We start from the raw sequence: 25293 nt of genomic DNA on the forward strand, positions 1-25293 counted from the left end.
CCCAAAACCTCACACCCCTCAGTAGACTGTTACCTAGTCGTTTCCCCTAATAAACTCAATTTATTCGAGATGACTTCGACTAATGAAATAGCAAGTAAATCATGTAATTCAGTAAACTAGCATTCAATAGTTTGACTACTGCATTTCATTCAAATGATATAATTACGTGATCCTAGTGGAACTGTCATTCCAAACAGGTTGGTAATTTCTCTCGAGATGTCCTGGCCAATGACATCGCGTCCTTTGACTATAGATGACAAACCACTGTGAGCTGGATACTGGCATGATCTAGGTGGTCTCCAAAACTTTCCCAGTCCATATCTGTGACGAGGACAAACACGGAAGGTCTTTGTTGCATCAGAAGATATGTTTTCTAAACCGGCCCTCTGGAGAATCAATTCATATTCTATCAAGTCAGAGCGCGATAGGTGACAGCTCTGAAGATGACCTTTTACATCATCACGACATGTGTTTAAGAAAAGTACTTCCGTATGACCACGGGATGGTCCACAGTCTCTAAGAAAAGTATTGTTTTTGAAGGAACATGTAGTCGCCATTGCAAACTTCGAAAACCTTGACTCAGCCTTCGGTCAGCAGTTTTCGAACTGACTTGCTACAGCTTGGCGGCACGCGCGGTGACAAGATAATTAGAAGCACAGTTATTTCAGACAGACTTGTTTGCCGGCCTTGCACAGAGAGACCATTATAAAATGGTTCTAAATGATTTTTAAAGATGAATTCGTGCTTTAACTTTCCATTGCTACTGCTACTATTTCAGTACTTCGTATGTTTTCCTGGCAAAATTTATCCTTTTTTTATTATGGAATTGTTTCGCGATGTGGTAGTCGAGAGAGATTTTTATACAACGGAGAATGGATCACGGCAGTGGTCTCGCCAGTGAGTGTTTATAATTTCTGTTATTGAAGGCCTAATGCGTAATTCTTTGGCAATTTCTCTTTCTAAGTTATCTTTTTTATTTATTTACTCTAAGCAATTTATTTATTTGTGACTTTGTTTTGTTTTTGAGATCAAAATATGTAAATTGTTGTATTTTACTCACAGACCGGAAGTGATTCGGCAGCTAAATAAACGATCAAAATATAGTAACTTTAATGAAACCTCGCAAAGTCGTTTTGCATTGGCCGACAAATTTTTTCCAATAAAGTTGAAATATAGGGCTAGATCTATCAGAATTGGTATAATTTTAGGTTTGAAACTTTGCCACTTTTAAAATATTCCGATTTAAAGACCAGTGGTAAAACCAGGTTGAGCCGAGTAAACTGTGTTCAAAAATTTGCCAGAAATTCGTTATCGAGAAAAAGGTCAATATTTTTACACAAAATCGTTCTCATATGATTGATATAAAGTTTTCTTGGCTTATTTGTTCATAATGTAAGAAGAAAACCTTGCTCCGCAACGAGTTTTGAAGCCCTTGTATTGATGCTAATTTGACCCTCCAAGCTGGGTCGAACTTTAGAGCTCATTTTCTTGGGAAATAAAAACAATGAAAACATAAAAAATACATTCTGGTTATTCTATGGTAAAACCCTACAAATGAACAAAAAATCAGGGAAATCGATTTTTTGAGTCCGACCCCACCGGTCGGTTTTTACGTGCACAGCCTCTTAAGGTTCCCCAAAAGGAAGGAGACGCGCGTTTACAAGGAGTCGCCGCTTGCAGAACTAATGCACGAGAATTCTATTTGGTTAATGGATGCGGAGGGAAGTCAATTTATGACCCAAGACGGCACCTTGTATCGTCCTGAAGTGGAACAGCTGCGCATTCAAAGCGCCTGTGAGACTTTAGGAGAAGACTTCTCCGACGAAGTGCTTAGCAGTCGCAGTTTGGACTTCTTAGCCGCAAAGAAAAGAAACGGGTGGAAATCCACACCGGAGGAGTTCAAAGATATAGCTAAAGCTTGTGTAGAACACGGTCACGGTGGTCTGTGGAACATGGAGTACGATGAAGACGAATACGTGTCGCTGGATATGAAACATTGTTACCCTGCAAGCTTTAAAGGCCTGGGAGATTGTAAGGAATATTACGACTGTTACGGACATCCAGATTCGCAGTTCTTTCGTGTTGCGTTGGATGGTCACTACGACGCGCCGGCAACGGGGTTTGTACGGTTGACCACCTGGAAATTAGAAGCGGGTCTGCACCCCATAATCTATGCGTGGTATGGGAAGCACCTGCAGGAGAAAGAATGGATACCCATACCCCTATTGAAGTTCTTTGAAGAGCGCAAACTTTTAAAATACACAGCGCATGAAGCCATACTTTGTCACAGCGCCTTTACGCAGTGGTTACCGGAGCATAACCCCACAGCGCGCGTGGTCATAGGAAAGTTCACGCAGGGTGCTAAGGAAGGAGAGAAACATATGCAGCGGCGCCTAATAACGGACGCCGGCGAGTTAAGCTTCCTCATAAAACGTGCGCATGACAAAGGAACGATGGTGTCCGTGGAGAAGTGGGACTACCTTGTCGACGATAAACTACACGAATGGAATGCGCTGTGTTATTACCAGGACCATCGACCGCAGTATTACCATCTGCGTGCCAGCATGTTAGCCTACGCGCACATTAACCTTCTCGCGATGCTCCTGCGGTTTGACAAAGAAGATATCCCCCGCGTAGCCACGGATTCCTTATACGTAAAGCCTAGCGTCTTAGAGAAGATGAAGGAATTCTACACTGCCGATGAACTCGCAGAAAGTGGCCAGTGGCGCGTCAAAGATGAAGAAATAAAAGCCTGGAGGGCACGCGTAGAATATCACGGCGAGCACACCCAGGGCACCGTAGCGCCTACCAAAGAGCCTCTACCTTCAGTTGCGGACCCTATTTCCTACCAACGCTTCTCTTACCTCTACGGTACGGGAGGCAGCGGTAAGACGACGCGTGTGTTAGAACTCTTTCCTAAGATAAAGGTGCTAACGCCAACGCATCGTTTGGAAAGAGAACTCTGCGAAATGGGCCACGACGCGCAGACCTACCACAGCTTCTTCCGTTGGAATGGCCAAAAGTGGGTGCCGGAAGCTATCCACGACGTACCACCAGTGATACTTTGGGATGAGATTTGCACCGTGCCTTTGGAAATCCTGCAGGAGTTCGTAGAATTCCTCCGTGGAAAGTGTCAAGTAATATTCGCCGGAGATCCATGCCAGCCTCCTCCAATAGCCGGAGAGATGCCCCACGAATGGCTGAAAGAATTCGTAGACCATGCGGAGGAAATTAACGCCGACCACCGCAGCAAGGATCAAGTAAGATACCTGAAAGCGGAATTAAGGGGCCTTAGTGATGCCGAGCAATGCAAGACACTGCGCAAACGCGTACGAGCGAAGAAATACGAGGACTTCCTTTACACATGGCATCCAAAGGATCTGGTGCTGAGCAGCAAACGCGCAGCACAGTCTCGCATACAAAAGGATTTGCTAAATATACACCGAGAGCGCTTCCCTACGCATCCCGTACCTGTTTGCTACAAACCCCACGACACCCGCATGCAAAAAAGAGACGTCTGCGTACCTGGTACCGACATCCAACTGCAGAACGCAGTAACGCACGATAAAGCCTGGGTACCCATAGAAAAGGTGGAAAAAATAACCTCCCATCCAGATTGGCGCTTGGGTTATTGCATGACAGTCCATAGTGCGCAGGGGCTTACCATAAAAGAAACGCTGTGGATCATAGACCAGCGGCTGTGTTGGAGCAACCTTATCTACACCGCCGTAAGCCGCGTAGAATATGCCAAACAGTTAAAAAGAGCCTGGGGGCCGCAACTGCGTTACGACCGCACCCCAGAAGGCATAGCAAAGGAGAACATTGCCAAGAAACTCCTTCGCTACAAAAGACACGACGAAGAAAAGAGTACGGATCCCCGCTATGCGGGGGTCAAATTCGACCTATGCGTGGACGACGTCTATAAGAAAGGGGCAAGGTGTGCCAAATGTAACATACCTCTACTATGGAGGTTTGACCCAAATGACGATCAGCAGTTCTCCGTGGATCGTATAAATAACAAACGCGGGCATTGCAGAGGCAACGTAAGACTGACATGCCTAGAGTGCAATCGGGCGCGTGGAGCAGCACTACTCTGAGTCTTTGGGGACTGTGAGCAGCTCTTCCTTGACAAATCCACGACTTGGGCCATCTAGGTAATACAACACGGGTTGCCCTTCCTTGGTGACGGACTTCGAAATCTCATACGTTTCCAGGGACCAGTTAGGATCCGTGGCTCTCTTACTGCCACCTTCGAGTTCCCCCGGCTGATAGAGGTATCTGACCACTATGTCGCGGGGGAGCTTTTTTTCCTTCAGTCCGACCGCCCTCGAACTTCTGACGTAGGACTTGTGTTCCACGTGTTTCTTTTTTATGGCGTCCCTGGGTTTCATTCCCGTAGCCCTGGCCGCCTCGTTGTTCAAAGCCACGATGACCTGGGGGAGCCTCTGAGTCCATTCCCTGTTGCGTTTGGAGGGATCTTCCAGCTCTTTCCAATACTGGTACCCAAAGAGACGCTCGGCCAGGGTCTTATTGAATCTTTCGACGATGCTCTGACCCCTGTGGTACTCTGCTTCAGCTCTCCTAATCTTAGTGCTGTGGTCTTTCAGGGTCTTAGTAACCACGCCCATGAACTCTGTCCCCGCATCCACTTGCAGCAGCTTGGGCCATTTCAAGACGCGCTTATAAATCCTACCTAGGGCTTCTGCGACTTCCCCAGAATCCTTGCTGGTTATGGGTTCGGCGTCCTTATATCTGCTTGCGATATCGACTACGGTCAAAGCGTACCTATAGGTCTTTCTTCTCACCTTGTCGTGCGGCAAGAAAAGCAAATCCGCCTGACGAACTTCATTGGGGGGCATTTACGGTAAAGCTGGGCCTGGGAATGTACTTAGGCACGGGAAGATAAACCTGCCAGAGGGTTTGTTTTTTCAACCAGTTCTTAGCCGTTTCTTCTGATACCCTGGCCGCTGTCGCGAGTTTCTTGATAGCCGACGCTCCTTTCCAATAGCCTTCAGGCCCGTAGTAAATCCTTTTGAGTTTGTCCTCTACGCGGCCCATTATATGAATTCCAAAACAAGATTGATCTTTCGCCCGTTGAAATCCACCGTCTCTCCGTCCACTTTAATGGTGATGTTTATGCTTTCTACCAAATGAGACAAGTCATAGCTTAAAGAAATGGGAGTGTATTCTACCAGGTCAAACGGATTACCTTTAGGCGGAAACTTGGACATAAGGGAAGACTTTTCTCCATTGTTGTAAGTATGGACCAAGTCGCAATAGACTTCGTAAGAGGATGCGACTTTCCATTTCACAGGTATGGCTGTGTTGGTAATCGTCTTGCCTGAGGCATATAATAAAGATCCCAATGGGTCAGACTTTCCAAAAGTCATTGAATAGTTTGGCATATTGTGTTTGAGGGTCATTTCGTGCGGCAACCCCGTGGTGAGAGTATAACCGTGTTTTGCTAATTCCTTGGCCAGTGTGATTGGTGTGTAATGTCCATCGGGCAGCAATACGGCTTGATAGTTAGATCCTCCTGTATGCTCAGTGACTATGCCCCTAATCAGGTTATGCCAAGAATTGTACAAAGAGCAACTTATGAGCCGAACCTTATGGGCTTTGATGGGAGGATTCAAGTAAGTGGTAAAGTCATTCTTGTCGCTTTCCAAAAAGACGATCATTATATTAGATACGCCAAAGCCGCGCCTCCTGCCAGCCCTGCAACTCCTACGAATACCAGCTCATTGTCTTTTTGTTTCTTAGAAGGCTGGTAGTAATTCTTGAACTGAGGCTTTCTCATTCTAAAGTCGGGGTGCGCCTGTGCATAAAGTCTAAAGGCGTAGTCTGTATTTTCGAAGTTCTTATCCGCCTGCATCTTGTCTTGGTAGTTCTTATCCAACCAATCCCTGTAAGCTTGTCTTTTTTCATTCCAAGCCGCCACGTCCCGCTGATGTTTCTCCAGCGCTAAGTCGTGCCTCTTTCTTTCGGCTTCGAGACTACTTCCGCCAGTTAGCGCTTTTTCTATGTACTTACCCGCGTAACTAGCACCAGTAAATGCTAAAGCAGCAATTAGTGAACCTCCTATCATAGCAGCCATTTATATCTTAGAAGGGATGTACTTTTCCTTCTGCAGATAGTCCTTTAGCATGATAGCCCCGCCAACGGCAGCGGTCATCTTAGCAAAATTAGCAAAGCTCTTGCTTGGGTCTTCAGTAAAGTCTTCTTTGAGCACCTTTTTACCTACCCAACCAATACCCGCAACGATGGAAGTAATGATAGCTGTCTCTTCAACAGTTCTCAATAACGCGGTTGACATTATATTACAGAGCGAGAAGGTTATTCCATCACGGGTATTTTGCTTCTCTTAGGAGGCTCCTGCGTCACATGTACGGGTTCTACTTTTGGCTTCGTAGCCCGCCATTGCAAGTAGAGGCTGCCTGCTGCTATAGCAACTCCCAACGCGCCAATGACGTACCCAGGATTGATAAAGGATTCCTCTTCTCTTTCCTCCACCTTTTCTTCTTTTTTGGCTTTGTTTTTCCTGTTCATCTCTGCGAGCTTCTTACCGGCAGCAACTCTGCCTGGAGATTTAGCCTTGGTGATTCGTTGCTCCTCTACTTGAGGGGTTTCCTCCGCCTTCGATTCAGCTTCACTCATTTATATCTAAGGACTTGAAGGACTTGATAAGTAACTTAAGACGACTTGACTAAGTACTTAAGGATGACTTAAGTAGGTACTTGAGGCGACCTGGGTAATTCCCGCGAATGACTTGACTAAGTACTTGAGGTGCCTAAGCAAGTACTTGATAAGTCACTTGCAGGTACTTGACTAGGTACCTCAGCAAGTGCCGCCTCGAATACCCTTTCGACTTCTCTGTCCTTCTTAAAGTCCTTCCAAGATGTCGTAAGTTCCTTCAAGTCGACGTGCTGAGCTACGTGAAGTGCCGCAGAGGCGACTGCCATTAACTTACCGCACTTCAAAGACAACCACCCACAGGTTATCTTAAGTTCTTGCGCGATGACATAGTCATCTCTTATGTCCTTCCGTAGTTGCTCCATGTCGTCTATGGGCAGTGCAAGTCCAAGCAATTTAGTTGCAAGTCGGATAGCGGAGTCTGCTACGGCGTCCGTGGTCTTACTTGCAAGGGCAGCCTCGTACCTCTTATGGAACTTCTTAACCTCCTCTTCTGACAACTTGTTAACTTGCTCATGGGTAAGTTCCTTGCCTATCATTTCTTTACACTTCCCCGAAGACACAAGGATGTTGAGTTGTTCCTTGAGGTTACTTTCATCTAACTGCGTGGGGACTTCATCTAAGAGCTGCTCAATATCCATATACATTAACGTCATAAGGAAACCTCAAAGAGAAGATCATCTTGGAATGTTGGTGCGTTTTTAGGTGCCGCATGTATTCGTGTAACTGTTCCTTGGATATCTCACCGCCGTAGTCAGAAAGGATGGTTTCCAGGTCAGACTTGCTCGGAGTATAAAATACGACAAGTGAACCTATGTTTTCCCTAAAAGGCTTAGAGACGCTGGTAAGCTGCTGCGAGAGCAACCAAACGCTAATATTGTCGTGTCTGCCGCTGAAAGCGAGCTTCACTAATTCGGAAGTGCGCCTTTTTACGTCATCCCCGCAGGCGATGTAATCCGATATGAGTAAAGTCTGCGTATCTTTAGGGAATTGCTTATGCCAGAACTTCAAATGGCTGGATAACTCGTTAGGATCCAGTATGTCCACAAAGAAGTCGTCATCTTTCACTCCTATGCCCGTCCAGGTGCGGTTATTCACGTAGGTGGGGCATAATAGCACGATGTAGTCGAAGCGGTATCTAAAGGGTCCTAATAGCTGCTCCACGACGAATTGGGTCTTTCCGCAGCCGGTGGGTCCTACTATCAGAGCGTTACAAGGCATGTGATCTGGGTTCATTTATATTTAAACTTATTCGCTAAAATATATGGAGCCAGTGGAAGCAGTGCAAAGAATTGTCGCCGACGCAAAAGATAAAAGAGACACCATAGAAATGCAAAGGGAGGAGATAGACCGGTTAAAAGAGCACGTGCAGGAGTTGTATGATGAAATGTGCGGTCTGAAGCGTGCAGAACGGTTTGGCGCGCTGATAACGATGGCAACGTGGGCTAAGGAGTCCGTTAAGGACTTCATGCGATATCCCCCGTAGAATGTTAACAATAAGGTTAAATCTTTGTTAAGGATGCCTGGAAACTATTTCAAAGAGTGTCTCAAAATGTTGACGTTTAGGTTAAATCTTTGTTAAGGATGTTAAATGGAGGCTAAGATATTGTTAAGTATATATGGACTGCTTGTTGTGTACGAAGGTGTTCAGCACCAAACAAAGACTTCAATACCACGTTCGTCGCGGCGTTTGTACAAAGAAACCCCTTAGCCGCGCTTGTAAGGATTGCGGTAAAGAATTCAGCACCGTTCAAAAGATGCAACAACATCAGGATAAACGCATTTGTGGGCTTTGTAAGGACTGTAATAAGGAATTCCACAACCCCTTTGAAATGCAGCAGCATCTGAAAAGGGGCGTCTGTAATCGAACCAGACAGTGTAGTTTCTGTAATAAGATACTTAGTAGTCGTCAACGTTTACAGACGCACCGGAGAACGCATGAAGTGAATTATCGATTTCTCTCCCGCGCTTACGACTTGGAAGGCGTGGATTGCTACCAATGTGCGTATTTGATGTGTCGCTGCCCGCATAAAGAGGATTACTTAAGGAATCGCATAGATTACCATAAGAAGATAGTCCGTACTTTCCCCTCTTTTGAACGCGCCGAAGGCGTTCCGTGGACTAAAAGGGAGTATTGGAGGCAGGAGTGCGATCGTTGTGGTTGTGTTAGAGAAGAGGAACATATCTTCAACTGTCTTAACAAAGATTTAACCTAAACGTCAACATTCTGAGACACTCTTTGAAATAGTTTCCAGGCATCCTTAACAAAGATTTAACCTTATTGTCAACATTCTGAGACACTCTTTGAAATAGTTTCCGGGGTGTCTTAACAAAGATTTAACCTTATTGTCAACATTCTGAGACACTCTTTGAAATATATGATACGCAATAGCATTTCTTGGGGCCTTTAATAGTAAAGCAGGGTTTGTGCAAAGAGTCTCAAATCCTGATCTTATTTTTCTTGTTGTTTGTTAGGGATCAACATTTAACAAAACAACAATAAAAATAAGGACCCCTTTTAAAGGTATATGCTAGCCTACGCAGCCGCCTTCTTAGGAGGATTCCTAATCGCCCTTTCAATATATGGACTGTATTACGTGCGAACTACCAAGCGACTGCATAATCCCTGAAACCCCCGCAATTCGTGAGGAGAAAAAATACACCTGCCTTCATTGTGGCAAGGTATTCCCCGAAGGATCCTTTGTGGGGCATTTGTGCTCCGCGGATCCTAAAGCGCAGCGGACTTTAGCAGACGCGCTAGTAAGCTGAGGAACGAAGCTTAGCTATGCAGAGGACTCTCGGGCTCATACTTGACTACGTCAAATACCCATTTACCATCTTTTTTACCATGACTCATGACATGGGTAACGTCCTGCCCTTCGATGGCGTACCTTTATCCTATCGGGCGCCCAAAGGGTGTATGTTCTTTTTTTATTCTTTAAGACCAAACGCAGGCGATCCAAGTCTTCAAAGACCACGTAATTCTTTATCTCGTAGATTTCCCCCACCGCCAAATCCCTCCAGTGTGTTTGTATGAACTTTAACTCGTTAAATTTATCCTTATCCATTATACCTATGGAATATTCTCAAATGCGTTCCCAGCGTCTGCGCGCTCTTAAAGCGCTTGCAGCACCACCTACATGGCAGGCGAATTCCTTGTGCATACTCCGTGATCTCCCTGCAAATGACATCGTAGTCGTTGCCAATTATTACCTTATAGCCGTTTTCTTTGTACCTCTGTAAGAGTAGTCGTTGATCCTCGGATAATACCCCGTTGCCTTTAGGGGCCTTCAGCTCTACGCAGAAACCGCGGTATCACACGTGTGCGTTCAAGATGAGCAGGTCGGGCTGACCGCGTTGGTAACCCTTCTGCCAGCACTTTATGCGCTTTCCATCCGAGTCCTGCAGTTCGCCTAGACCAGGGGTCACGAGCATTTGGGGGTAAAACCTGCGGATGTAGTCCACTACCTTTTTATGCAGGTCGAATTCATTTTCTATTTTGAATACCAACTTGTTTGGACCGTCAAACCGCTTTTCTATTGCATATTTACCTGTTTTACGTAATGCCGGAAGGACTTCCTCGAAGACCCAATCACGAAACTCCACAGCTTTGGGTAGCTTAGAGCTAAATATCAGTTCGTACATAGCAGGCTCGGAGATAAACACGGAATGTGGGTGAATAGTAGAAGGGGAACGGTTTGGGACCCCTTGCACGTCAGCCCATCTTTTCTGGTACTTCTCAGAAACGTGGTCTCTAATAGCCTTCTTGGTGTTCTCGTAATTCAACGCAGCCGCCACTTCCTTTGCTTTAAAGTACAGTTTGTCGCCTTGCACTATGCATTGCAGTTTGGTGTCGTTGTTTTCAAATACGCGAAGCATGGTATATTAGACAAATATTTTAATAAGCAACGCTCTTTAGCTGATTCATTTCTACGCTCAGTTGCGCGTCAGACACGACGAAGACGTAGCAGTTTATGTTGTCGCCGTCGCCGGCACTGGCGTTTTTGGTGCGCTTGATCTCCAATGTTATGCCATCCTGCGTATTTACTAGGCGTAAACCCTGACCATGCAGGTCTTCGTCGTTAATGGTGCGCATATCAATCCACAGCGCATACTTATCCTTAAAGAATTCCTCGGGGCTAATTTGGTCGCCAAACTTGCGCATGGCCTCTCTGTACACGTCTGCGGGCTTTATCCCCTGGGAGTAAACCTTGTTTGGAACGCCGTTTATGTTGACCCCCACGTTTGTAATGTTGGGGTTGTGAAAGGCCTCGGAGTCGCGCTTACCGGCTTCGTAGGGTTTGGCAAACACCAACATCAGCCCCGTGAGACTTCTTCGGGGGAGGTTAATACTTTGGTTGATAACCTCATCCGTCTTATCCAAGTAGCTAAATGTCTTATACATCACTACGTGGTCGTAAAGGAATGCCTTCCCTGCACTATATTCCATACCGGCGCTACGGGCCAGCTCTTCGCTGTATACGGTCTCATACTGCAGCTCTAAGTTGGTAATAGAGTATGGGGTTGTTGTGGTAAGTGCAGTGCTTAGCCCACCAATGATGTTATTAGCATCTGCTAAAGTTACTTCAAACTGTAGCTCGGATAACTGTCTTGGGTAATACGCGCCGTGATTCGTGATTACTTCAAAGTCCAGTGGTATGACATACTTGCTACCATAGGCTGTCTTTATTCGCTTTGCGTCTGCCACTGCGGTTTCTCCGCTGCCGTCAGTAGGTTGCGTTTTCGTAGGTGTGCGGACCTTACGTAGAATAACACTACCAATTCCTTGTTCTATCCTTTGCGCGCGGCCAAATGCTGTTAACCATAAGTCTTTGTACGTGGTATACAGATCGTACCTATTTAAGTCCAGCAAGGATTCCCCGGCGAACTTTACGCGCATCTTAGAAACAATGTTGCGACCCACGTTGTTAACGATAATCCTTTCATCTGTGGGGCTTGACTGTACCGCTAGGTCGAACCTTAACGCCAAGGTGCCAGGAACTAAGACTAGGTTATCCGTTAGGCGGGGCACGCCTACGTACAGGGTTTCCCCTGGCTTAGCACTAGAAGGTGTGAATGTAACCCGGTGAAAGGTGCGTTCTGCTTTCAGTCCGCCAACCTGCTTAGGTAATACGTTGGGGTTTAACTTTGAGCTTATCATATATAATGGAAGTAGAAGGAACGGATTTTGACCCCCTTACCGAAGAAGGCCAAGTCGACATTAACGATGAAGAATATGATACGTTAATCCCAAATGACGACGTGTCCCGCGAGTATATTTGGGATAGGCTTCGAAATAGGTTCGGAAGTAGGGCCCGCGAGGCCTGGCGTTCCTTAAAGGACAAGTGGCAATCGAGGAACCCAGGGAGATCTATTCCGGAGTACTTGGAATTGCAAAACTTGGATTCCACGGACCTAAAAGCTGAAATGCTAAGGGGGCTTTTAGACGACGTAAGGGAGAAATTTCCAAATGTGGACTTGGCCCGCCTTAATTTCCAAACCGGAGATAAGGGGCAAATTCAAATCCAGTACCGAGGAAGGGATAAGTGGTATAATCTCTACCAAAGGAGAGACTCCGACAGGCTCACCAGTAATCCCCCAAAAGAAATCAAAGACGCATTAGGAAGGCCTAATTTGGTGGAAAGACTAAGAGAAAACGATGAAAACACCAGCGAAGCCTTTGAAAAGTTCAAGACCCTAATGCAGCGGCAACAAAAAGGCGCTGAGGCGATAAGGGAAGTTGAAGAACTAAAGGAGACAATGGAGGAAAGGGAGGCAGATTACATGAGAAAAAACCGACTACTCCTCGATGCTCAAAAAAGAGAACTTGACGACAAAAACCAAAGAATGATAGAAATGAGAGAACAAACAGACAAAGCCCTGCGCGATAGGAACCAAGCCCAAAAAGCCTTCGAGCTCGCCCTGCAAGACCTGGACATGAGCAAGGAAGAAGCTAAGAACTTACGTACCACCATAGCCGGCTCTTTGGAGGAACGGCGGCAGTTGGTTGCCGAAATCAACACTAAAGAGGAGCAAATCCGGCAAAGAGATCAGGCTATCGAAGACCTGGAGGGGCAAATAGAGCGGCAGCAGGAAATAATTGCTGACCAGACTCGCCCCGAAGAGGAAAGGGAGGCTGCCCAAAAGGAAGTAGAAACCCTTCAGGAGAGAGTTGCGGAATTACAGGCGCAAAAGGACAACTTGGAAAAGGAGCTGGGGCTTACCACCAAGGAAAAGGTAAAAAGAGCCCTTTTGAAGTATGGCGTTCCACTGGCATTTGCGGTCGCTATTAGCACCGTAGTAGGAGTCATCCTTAAGGCTACGGGCGCAGGCGTAAAGAAATTAGGTAAGGGACTGACGGACTTGGGAAAAAAGATGGCAGCCGGTCTTCCTGGGCTGCTGGGTTCGGTTGTTTCCTTGGCACTTAGGGCCGGCGGCGAACTGTTGAAGTTCGTGGGTAACAACATTTGGATCTTGGTCGTCGCTATTGGAGTAGTACTCCTGAAGAAGATGAAGGGTTAATCTTATCCTCGTGTATTACTGGTGGCTTATCGTCGTCGGGTACCCGAGGTGTTCTCGACTGGGGATAAGTAAAGATAGTATTCGCGCCGCCTTGGTAATTTGGCACCAGGGGTAGGGCAGTCATAGTAGAAATGGGTTTATGGCACCAGGCAGCATTAGGGGAACTAGGACCAAGGCCATTTATTCGAAGGTAGGCAACGTCATTGGGAAGAACCTGAAGCTTCGCATACTGGCAATTAGCTATCATATGAAAAGTTATCGACGTTATGTCCTCTGAGCTTTGCGGTGGGGGCTCCGACGAGAAATGGACTGGGTTCCTATTGTTATCTTTTTTTCTGTAAGGCAGTAATTGATGGTTATTCTCATCAACGATCCTAAACCCAGCATTGCACGAATACCCCGTGTTAATGGTAATAGTACACACGATTAATCCCAAGCCCCCAACCTTCGCCCACAATCCCGTGTCATACCAATGCTGTTCTAAGTATTCCTTCTCCTCCAAATAATGAAGAAACCAATCTTCCTTTGCGTGTGGATTCATATATTTCAGGGAATAAATTCCCTTCTAAAGACTAATCGCCGTTAAAGTGCTAATGGTCTTGTGATTATAGGCTGTATCTCTCTGATTTTCTATACTATTTATGCAAACGCTCCCGGTGTCATCTACGCGCATTTGCAGCTTTACCTTCCCATGGCAATCGGCGACCATGTGGAAAGTCCAAACCGATAGATTTTCGGCACTGCTGGGGTTGGGCTCTACGGAGAAATGCGCAGGCTCCCTGTTGTTTGTCTTCACACGCATAGGCTGCAGTATGCCATTCTCATCCAGGAACCTAAAGCCGACGTTGGCATGGCTGCTCGTACCAATGCAAATACTACAAAGGATCAATTTCTTTCCTGAGTAATTTAAATTCACGGACATGCCCGTGACATCAACCCAAGATGCCTGGGTGTATTTTTTCTCGCCTGTGTAAGTCGTATAAACACAATCTACTCCAGCTACGTAGGGGTTGTTCATCGCCATATATAATAGCTCAGACCAATGCTTGCAGCTGCTAGGCCGGCTTTTAGTAGGTTATGGTCATATTCCTCGGGTATGGTTGGCATAACCTTCTTTTGAGGCTTCTTCTTTGGTTCGGGTTTTTCTGCGTGTTCTTTTTTTGGTTTCTCTACGAAGTGAGGAATGCCCTTGGTCATGTAAGAGTTCACGTCATTCACCCCAAACTTCATATCCTTAGTAGCTCGTTGAAGTTTGTTGTTATAACCCACAACGGAATTAGTGTTGATGACCAAATTACTTGGCATTAACCAACAACCAGGCGACAAAGCGTAATCCAGTCGCACTTTAGATTGCTGCACCGCTAATTGATATCTCTGCACCGACTTGGATATGTCGTTCTCTATTATTGCGGACTCAAACAGGGCTAGGAATTCTTGTTGCGTTTCCTCTGAGGCGCCCTGGGCACCAACGATGGGGCTGCGGGTATTTACCTGCGCTCCTAGGGTGCAGTAGACGAATGCTTCTATACTGCGGTTAATCTTAGCAAGGTTCTTCAAACCAATACCCTTTGCGGCAAAGAATGGCGCCCAACAATCGTCTTTATTTTGTATGTAATAAAGTAGGTTATTCTTAGACGATGAACCTCCATCGTCGGCAAACTTAAAATACGGTATGTTTCTCTTCGATACCTCCGTAAGCTTACCATCCCAAATGTAGTAACCTACTCCCATACCATCCCTACCGGTGTCCTTATAACGAAAGCTTCGATCCTTAAGCTTAAATTCGTTCTTCAAGCGCTCAAATGCCGTCTTATCATACGCATTACTCAATTCACTAAACGCCGTTTCTCCTGGTAGTGGCACACCCAACTCCTTCAATATCCTACGCATCGTAAACGCTACGTGAAATCTCAAGAACGAAATGTCAAACATGTCGGCCGCTATCCCACACCCCTTGGTTGCAGCCCAAACAGCAAAGTTCAATTGCATTGGCCAATGCCCCATTTCTCCTACTGATAACCATTTATCGACCATCTTTTTGGAAGTAAACTTTACCTTAGTGAATCTAAAGATGTCACTAACTTTCGTCTTAAACATTCCAGAACCTACGTCAATTTCCAAGTTAGTCACCATTTCAGCAAATTTGCTTGATCCGCCTTTATTGTCGTAAAATGGGTAATCCTCCGTTGTTGACAACAAATTCGCAGGAAAGTTAGGCTTTGCAGGTGGCAAAATCTTAGGCTTAGGACTCAAGTCCGCATTGCTGTACATTCTGGAGCCTTGGTAGTAAATCCCATCGGGTCTTCTTTCGAACTTACTAGGGTCTGCATGCGGAAACATCTTCCTAAAGGCCCTCCAATTCCAGTAATCTCGATTATCGTGATGTGGCTGCTCCTCAATATCATTCCCAAAAGCGTCGTACATTAGTATATATAATGGATGTTATACCATCAGCACCTCAGTTGTACCCAGATGTTCCCTATACTACACCTAACGAACTAAACGCTGAAAACTTTCGTCTGAATAAAGCAAATTTAATCCTGGCTTACTTAGAAGGGCAGACAAAACACTACGAAAAAGTTAGGAAGAAATACGTCAGAGCCCGAAGTACGCTACATAAGATTGCGATAACTTCAGGATCCATATCCATTGTGTTAACGGGCTCCGGCGTTGCTACTTTGCTTACTGGGCCGGGAATAATCGTTGGAGTTCCTTTGGCCGGCGTTGGGGCAGCCTGTGGTATTATTTCAGCCGTTGCTACGGGCATTATGAAACAGTTGTCAAGCAAAATATCCAAGCATGATACGACAATAGCTCTGTCAAGGGCTAAAGTAAATACTATTACCGATCTTGTCTCAAAGGCTTTGCGTGACAGAAAGATAGACGACGTAGAATTCTCGCTTATTCTGGCCGAAGAAGACAAATACGAAAAACTAAAGACGGACATAAGGAATAAAAAAACAGTCGTAAAAGATCTTTCCGAGGAATCTCGCAAAAAGATCTACCAGGAGGCAAAAGAAGAGCTTCAAAGAAAGCTTGCTCAGTAAATATCGTGACAGGGTTCTATTTACATATCGAACGTCAGTCTAGAAAATATGCAGATTAAATATAATAATTTTCACATACATAAGCGTCCAGATGTGTCTGGCGTTCGCTTGTGATCGTGGACTTTGGAGCTGGGGAGGCCTAAAGTCCCGAGTTCGAGCCTCGCTGTAGATGCATTTGGACCGGTTGCTGTGAGTGAAAAAAAAAGCCTCCCCCACTCACAGCAACCGTGGGGGGAGGGGTAGAAAGTGCGATTCAACCCCGCGATGGGGGGTTTCGCGATTGGAAAAGTCAGGGGGTGTCTCGGGACGCTGTCCGGAGTTCACCCTCTGGTGGGTCGTAAGAAAGATATATGTGTATGTACTAGAGGGCCTCTGGCGCGGGATGAAATAAGCCCCGTAAGCCCAAAATGCAAAAAACCCCACTGGGGATAGCTTGGTGTTCTGCGCGATGCATTCCCCAGTGGGGTTTCTGGCAAAATAAACGCCAGTTTTGCATTTTTATTTTCTCGGAATCCATCCTAACAGGGGGTGATTGGGGTCTATTTTGTAAAATATTTCGTAAATTACGTCAGGATAATAAGGAATATCCTTATCCAGCCGACAAAACATCCACTCGGCTCTGCTCATATCAGAAACCTCAGGAATAGACTTACCGGTAATTTCAGACAAAAGATAGGGAATAGCTTTGTAATATTTCCCTAGCTTTAATTTTTTCAATGTCTTCCGTAGACTTTGTGGGGTTGGCTCTTCTAAATGGTCTATGATTTTCTTCTTTACTTCGTTGTCTAAATATACCGGTCGATAACCTTGGATATGACTCATCCAGTCCCTGAAGTATTTTATTCTCTTATATGGCGTTTTCTTACGACCTCCATTGGCATAATACTGCTCTCTGGTAGCATTTGGTACGGCATTACGAATATTCTTACCACATTCGTAACACTGCGCTGACGTGTCGTCTTCTATTTGCATTTTCTTACCACAACACCAGAAACCCCGAGGCTTGGGTATGTTAACTTTGGATCTTAGGCAAATTATACAGAAGTCATTGGTGAACTTTTTACATTCATGCATATATAAGACAAATATCTTAACATTCGCGCAACATATAACAGAACACGGGTAATTCCCGCGGGGGACGCTAGTGCGTAAACACGGGTAATTCCCGGGCGATTCCGAATGGTGACCGCGAGTCCCCCTTACTGCTGCTCCCTCTAGTACGCACATATATCTTTCTTACGACCCCCCAGGGGGTGAACTCCGGACGGCGTCCCGAGACACCCCCTGACTTTTCCAACTTTTCCTCGCGAAACCCCCCGTCGCGAGGTTGAATCGCACTCCCCTCCCACGGTTGCTGTGAGTGGGGGAGGCTTTTTTTTCACTCACAGCAACCGGTCCAAATGTGTCTGCAGCGAGGCTCGAACTCGGGGACTCTGGGCCTCCCCAGATCCAAAGTCCAAGAACACAAGCGAACGCCAGACACACAGGACGCTTACGTATGTGAAAATTATTATATTTATGTCTTGCACTCTAATTTGCATATGACCCAGACAGTCGGCGTTCAATATGCAAACAAAATCCTGTTTCGCTTTTTTCAAAGCAAATATTTATTGAGCGAGCTTTCTTTGAAGCTCTTCTTTTGCCTCCTGGTAGATCTTTTTGCGAGATTCCTCGGAAAGATCTTTTATGACTGTTTTTTTGTTTCTTATGTCCGTCTTTAATTTCTCGTACTTTTCCTCTTCAGCCAGAATAATCGAGAATTCTACGTCGTCTATCTTTCTGTCACGCAAAGCCTTCGAAACAAGGTCGGTAATAGTATTTACTTTAGCCCTAGACAGAGCTATTGTCGTGTCGTGTTTTGATATTTTGCTAGACAACTGTTTCATAATACCCGTAGCAACAGCAGAAATAATACCACAGGCTGCCCCAACGCCAGCCAAGGGAACCCCTACGATTACTCCGGGTCCGGTAAGCGAAGTAGCAACGTCGGAGCCCGTTAACACTACGGATATGGATCCTGAAGTTATCGCAATCTTATGTAGCGTACTTCGGGCTCTAACTTATTTCTTCCTAACTTTTTCGTAGTGTTTTGTCTGCCCTTCCAAGTAAGCCAGTATTAAGTTTGCTTTGTTAAGTCTGAAATTCTCTGCATCAGTATGATAATTGGGAATATCTGGGTACAACTTAGGTGCCGATGGTATAACATCCATTATATATATTAATGTACGACGCTTTTGGGAATGACATCGAGGAGCAGCCACATCACGATAATCGAGACTACTGGAATTGGCGGGCCTTTAGGAAGATGTTTCCACACGCAGACCCCAGCAAGTTCGAGCGTAGACCCGACGGTATCTATTACCAAGGCTCTAAAATGTACAGCAATGCGGATCTAAGCCCCAAGCCTAAGACACCTGTCGAACATACTACGAAGCCTAACTTTCCCGCGAATTTGATGAAGACTGCCCTTAGTTACCAATTTTAGGACAACAAAGGCGGCGCAAATGACTTTGCTAAGATGGTTACGTCTTTGGAGATTCCCGTGGGTCCTACAACCTTCAAGACAAAAGTCAGAGACATCTTTAGAGAAACTGCCATGAAACATACCTCAGGGAAAGAATCCAGAGAATGATTATCAGGCCCCAACATGCGGTATTGGCCGCAGCAGTTAAACTTTGCTGTCTGGGCTGCTACTAAGGGATGTGGTATAGCCGCGGATATGTTTCATATTCCATTTCTGAGGTTTCACGTTGCTTTTACTATTCGCAGGATATTGTTTGAGTTAGGCGCGCCTTTACCGGGTGACACTGTCTTTGACCCAAAGGATAACAAATATGACAAAGTTGCATGGAAGCGATTGAAGAATGAGTTTAAGCTTACCAACCCCGATTTTCGTAACAAAGAGGGTGCCGCCCATGGTTTAGGAGAAACTTACACCTATGCTTCGTATGTTGGTGCCAGCATAAAAACGCCGGGCATGAGATATCCTAGCTCCTACGAATTTTCAGACTTAAGAGGCAGCGGAACGAAGGGAAATCTAATCTATTTCATTCAAAGTCAAGAGAAGTATCCTTGGGCACCTTTCTTTGCCGCGAAGGGGTTGGGCCTGAAGAATCTAGCAGGAATTAATCGAAGCATCGAAGCCTTTGTTTATAAGAGCATATTTTTTCCCCTTTTTTCGGCAACCATTTTCGGCTACCTTTTCTACTCCCACACGGGTATTCCTGGTAGACACATTTTTGTGTTATAGAGTATTTTTTTGTGTCCTCTGTTCTGGGAGCAAGCACCAGGAATGTCCGTAGAACACCTCCACATAGTAGCAAGGGCCCCGAAACAGTGCCCTCGTAGCAAGGGCGCGGCAGGACACCGCTCCCTTGCAAGGGCTGCGAAACGCCTCTCTCTAGATATATGGAAGAAGAAAGCATTTTTTTTGGAATGGATATCCTACCATCTACGTAGAGCATCGAAACAGTGCCCTTGCTATCTACGCCGCGGTAGCTGTGCCAAAGTAGCCACGTAGCCCGGTATGCGAACTTCCTGCAAAGTCTTTTGCTCTCTGTAGAGGCCTTCCAAGATCTCCAGAAGTATTTGTGTCGTTCTTTGTTTTCCTAGCATGTAGCTGGCTATGCCTAGAGCTACGTAGAGATACATCTATATACCTATGGACCCACGGAATACCCCCATGGACCCAAACATGTCCAACCAGGCATTTCCCTGTGCCCGAACCATATTCGTAGATATATATGGCAACACCCAAAATACTATCCGAGGAAGAAATTGCAGGATTGTTGGAAGATCGCAAGAATGGTGTAGGGCTGCAGACGGTAGCCAAGAAGTATGGCATAGGCATACCAAAGATACGCAGGATAGAGCGAGAAAATGGCTTGGATGTAGCAATTGCCGAAAAGCCGCCTACTTCGGATTTGCAGAAACATTTCCTAGAAGTGCCGGATTCCTTTGCTATAGTCCTGGATGATCTCCAAAAAGCTAGAGAAGAACTACGGGCTGCGAAGGAGGAACTACTAGCCAAAATGGACCAGGAAGACGACACGGAGGATTCGTTCGAGAAAATAGACGCAGAGGATTTGTCCGACGAAGTAGAGGAGGTATCCACAAAGATAGACTGGCAAATAGGTAGCAATGTGCTATTTGCAGTTGCAGGCATTGCTGCTGTCGTTTGGGCGCGCATGCAACCACCCAAAGTAGTCTACTAAGCGCGCCCAGAAACGCGCAAACCGAAGTCTAGGATTCCAGAGATGGAGTAGAGACGTGCACCAGTCGGTCTTTCTTCTTTGCTTTGGTAGTCTTTTCTCTGCCTATCTTGCAGTACAGCGGCGGCTGCTGCGTCCAGTCTATCTTTTGCTCGTCCAGAAAGTGTCCCCAGACTGGAGTAGTAGCATGTTCTACCGTACAGCCCTCCAAAACGCACTCTAGACACTTTTCGGAAAGGAACAGGATTGTCCTTTCTTTTTTTTCTGTAGGTGGTTTTGGCGTATCTCCAGCATTGGTACTCGCCTTCCTGCATGTGCAGCGCCTGCACGCATACTTTGTTTGGTGGCGCCGGTATTTCTAGTAGTTTTTCCGGATTCCTGGGTATCGAACGGTCTACTTTCCTGGCCAATTCGTAGTACGTATCCAAACCGGGGCCTTCCGGTACGAAGACAGTTGCTACGTTGTTTTCCCACTCCAGCAGTATTTCTTCTCCAGGGATAGCCACGCGCATGTTTTCGTTTGCTTCGAACTTCCCAGCCGCAAATGCATCCAGTAGCGCTCCCGTAGCCCACGCAATGCAGGTCTCTTTGCCTTTTCGCAATGCTACGCGGTGTCCTCTCGCAGGGCAAACGGTATCTACGTTTTTGGGTACTGCGTATCCTAGTATTTTGTACTCCCCTGCGGGTATTTCTTGCATTCGGTGTCCTTTGGTTCTACGAGGCATGGAATCCTCTAGAAAGAGCTTGGCTACATCCTGGCCAAAGAACAACTTGCGCAGATTGTCTGTCCTTCTGGAAATCCTATCCACTGTTTTCCTGTATCTTTCCAACTCTTTCTCTATGGCTTTCCTGTTCTCTTCTTTTTGTCGCAGTACGCAGAAGACCAACTAAGTTCCTGACAGACTTACTACAAAGTTCGCAGGAGTTACCACAGACACCGCGTTGCACGTGATATTCCAGACGCTGCCTAGAACTAAACTCCTTATGACAATCGGCGCCTCCGGCCAGCCCTGCAACTCCTACGAAGACCAACTCATTGTCTTTTTGTTTCTTAGAAGGCTGGTAGTAATTCTTGAACTGAGGCTTTCTCATTCTAAAGTCGGGGTGCGCCTGTGCATAGAGTTTAAAGGCGTAGTCTGTATTTTCAAAGTTCTTATCCGCCTGTATTTTGTCTTGGTAGTTCTTGTCCAACCAATCCCTGTAAGCTTGTCTTTTTTCATTCCAAGCTGCCACGTCCCTTTGATACTTTTCCAGCGCTAAGTCGTGTCTCTTCCTTTCGGCAGCCGATTCTCCGCTGCGATCACCTCTAACTAATCTATCCAAATATTGACCACCATAATTAGCTCTAGTGAATGCTAAAGCTGCGATAGCTCCGCCTCCGACCACGCTAGCCATCTATACGTTAGGGATGTACTTTTCCTTCTGCAAATAGTCCTTTAGCATTATAGCCCCGCCAACAGCAGCGGTCATCTTAGCAAAGCCGGCAATGCTCTTGCTTGGGGTTTCCGCTTGGGGTTTTGCGGAAGCTTTCCACTGTAAGTAAAGGCTGCCCGCTGCTATGGTGACCCCCAGCGTACCGATGACGTACCTAGGATTAATGAAGGATTCGCCTTCGTCCTCTACCTTTTCTTCTTTTTTCGCTTTATTTTTCCTGTTCATCTCAGCTAGCTTCTTTCCGGCAGCAACTCTACCTGGAGATTTCTTAGTCTTAGTGATTTTCTGCTTCTCTACTTGAGGGGTTTCCTCCGCCTTTGCTTCGGTGTCACTCATCTTATATTTAAGGACTTGAAGGACTTGGTAACTTGAGAATGACTTAATCAAGTACTTGTAGCGACCTGGGAATGACTTGAGTAAGTACTTAAGGGTGACTTGACTAAGTACTTATGGCGACCTGAGTAGGTACTTGATCAAGTTCCTTGTTGACCTCAGCAAAGACCCTCTCGACTTCCTTGTTCTTCTTAAAGTCCTTCCAAGTTGTTCCAAAGGAACCTAGTACCTCCTTCAAGTCGACGTGCTGAGCTACTTGAATTGCCGCCGAGGCGACCGCCATTAACTTACCGCACTTCAAAGACAACCACCCACAGGTTATCTTAAGTTCTTGGGATATGACATAGTCATCTCTTATATCCTTCTGTAGTTGCTCCACGTCGTCTATGGGCAGCGCAAGTCCAAGGAGTTTGGTGGCCAGCTTGATAGCGGAGTCTGCTACGGCGTCCATCGTCTTACTTGCAAGGGTGGCCTCGTACCTCTTATGGAACTTCTTAACTTCCTCTTCTGACAACTTATTAACCTGCTCATGGGTAAGTTCCTTACCTATCATTTCCTTGCACTTCCCAGAAGACACCAGAATGTTAAGTTGTTCCTTAAGGTTACTTTCATCTAGCTGTGTGGGGACTTCATCTAAGAGCTGCTCAATCTCCATATACATTAGGAATCATAGATTCCAACTGTGTACGGAAACCTCAAAGAGAAGATCATCTTGGAATGTTGGTGCGTCTTCAAGTGGCGCATGTGTTCGTGTAACTGTTCCTTGGATATTTCACCGCCATAGTCGCTTAAAATGGTTTCCAGATCAGACTTGCTCGGAGTATAAAATACTACGAGAGATCCTATGTTTTCCCTGAAGGGCTTAGAGACGCTGGTAAGCTGCTGCGAGAGCAACCAAACGTTAATATTGTCATGCCTGCCGCTGAAAGCAAGCTTTACTAACTCGGAAGTGCGTCTTTTTACGTCATCCCCACAGGCGATGTCATCCAGTATAAAGAGGGTTTGCGTATCTTTAGGGAATTGTCTATGCCAGAACTTAAGATGTCCAGATAACTCGTTAGGGTCCAATATGTCCACAAGGAAGTCGTCGTCTTTCACTCCTATGCCAGTCCAGGTGCGGTTATTCACGTAGGTGGGGCAAAGCAGCACTCTGTAGTCAAATCGGTATCTAAAGGGTCCTAATAGCTGCTCTACTACGAATTGGGTCTTTCCGCAGCCGGTGGGTCCTACTATCAGAGCGTTACAAGGCATGTGATCTGGGTTCATTATATCTAGAATGCAATTTATTGCCTGGTATATATGGAGCCCGTGGAAGCAGTCCAAACAATGTTTAACGTCTTCAAAGAAAAGTCAGACCTGGAGAGGACGGTCGAAATGCAAAGGGAGGAGATAGACCGGTTGAATAGACGCGTAAAGGAGCTATATGAGGAAATGTGCGGTCTAAAGCGTGCAGAGCGGTTTGGCGCGCTAGTGACCATGGCCGGCTGGGTTAAGGAGTCCGTAAAGGATTTCATGAGGTATCCCATTTGAAGGACAACATATCGTTATTATATATGGAGTGTACGATGTGTAAGAAGGCTTTTAAGAGTGCGAAGCGGCTGCAAAACCACATTGATAGTCGGGTGTGCGTCACCCGTAGCTTTGGCGTACTTAGTCTAAGCTACGCTTAGCCTCTAGAAGGTAACTTTGTTGCCTGGGATATATGATCGTCTTTTTGGAAAGCGACAAAAATAACTTTACCACTTATTTGAATCCCCCCATTAAAGCTCATAAGGTTCGGCTCATAAGTTGTTCTTTATACAATTCTTGGTATAATCTGATTGGGGGCATAGTCACTGAGCATACAGGAGGATCTAACTATCAAGCCGTATTGCTGCCCAATGGACATTACACCCCAATCACACAGGCCAAGGAATTAGCAAAGCGTGGTTATACTCTCACCACAGGATTGCCACACGAAATGACCCTCAAACATAATATGCCAAACTATTCAGTAACTTTTGGAAAGTTTGACCCATTGGGAACTTTATTATGTGCCTCGGGCAAGACAATTACCGACACAGCCATACCTGTGAAATGGAAAGTCGCATCCTCTTACGAAGTCTATTGCGACTTGGTCCAGAGTTACAACAATGGAGAAAAGTCTTCTCTTATGTCTAAGTTCCTGCCCAAAGGTAATCCATTTGACCTGGTAGAATACACTCCCATTTCTTTGAGCTATGATTTATCTCATTTGGTAGAAAGCATAAACATCACCATCAAAGTGGACGGAGAGACGGTGGACTTCAACGGACGTAAGATCAATCTTGTTTTGGAATTCATATAATGGGTCGAACTGAGGACAAACTCAAAAGGATTTACTATGGGCCTGAAGGCTATTGGAGAGGAGCGTCAGCTATCAAGAAACTTGCAGCCGCGGCCAGGGTATCAGAAGAAACGGCTAAGAACTGGTTAAGAAAACAAACCATATAAACACACATCTGCACATACATATACACACACTTACACACATTTACACACACTTACACATAATAACACACACTTACACACACTTATACACACTTACACACAGGCTTACAAATATTTACACACCCTTATACAGACTTACACACACTTAAACACACTTACACACACTTAAACACACTTTCTCACATTTACACATACATACACACACACTTACACACACTTACAGACATTTACACACAATTACACACACTTACACGTACATACACACACTTGAACGCATTTACACACATTTACTGATCTTTATACACGCTTATACACACTAACACATATAAACACACACTTACAAACACTTACACACACTTATACACACTTACACATACATACACACACACTTAAACGCATTTACACACATTTACTTTACTTTTATACACGCTTACACACACTAACACACACTTACATACACTTACATTCAAGTACACACATGTACACATACTTACGCACATTTTCACACACTTACACACACTTATAGACACATTTGCACACACTTATACACTTTTTCTCACTTTTACACAGACTTAAAACATACA

At 45.6% G+C, this 25293-nt stretch overlaps 1 long non-coding RNA gene across 1 annotated transcript in view; it reads left to right on the plus strand.

Annotated features, from left to right (window-relative positions):
- LOC148904757 (uncharacterized) overlaps positions 1–25293 on the plus strand; it is a 56787-nt gene that overhangs the window by 11674 nt on the left and 19820 nt on the right. The gene's annotated exons all lie outside the window — the stretch shown is intronic.

The sequence above is a fragment of the Actinia tenebrosa genome, unplaced genomic scaffold (assembly GCF_029948245.1).
Source record: "Actinia tenebrosa isolate PJP-AT-01 unplaced genomic scaffold, QUT_ActTen_1.0 PGA_scaffold9__36_contigs__length_13948895, whole genome shotgun sequence".
NCBI lineage: Eukaryota > Metazoa > Cnidaria > Anthozoa > Actiniaria > Actiniidae > Actinia > Actinia tenebrosa.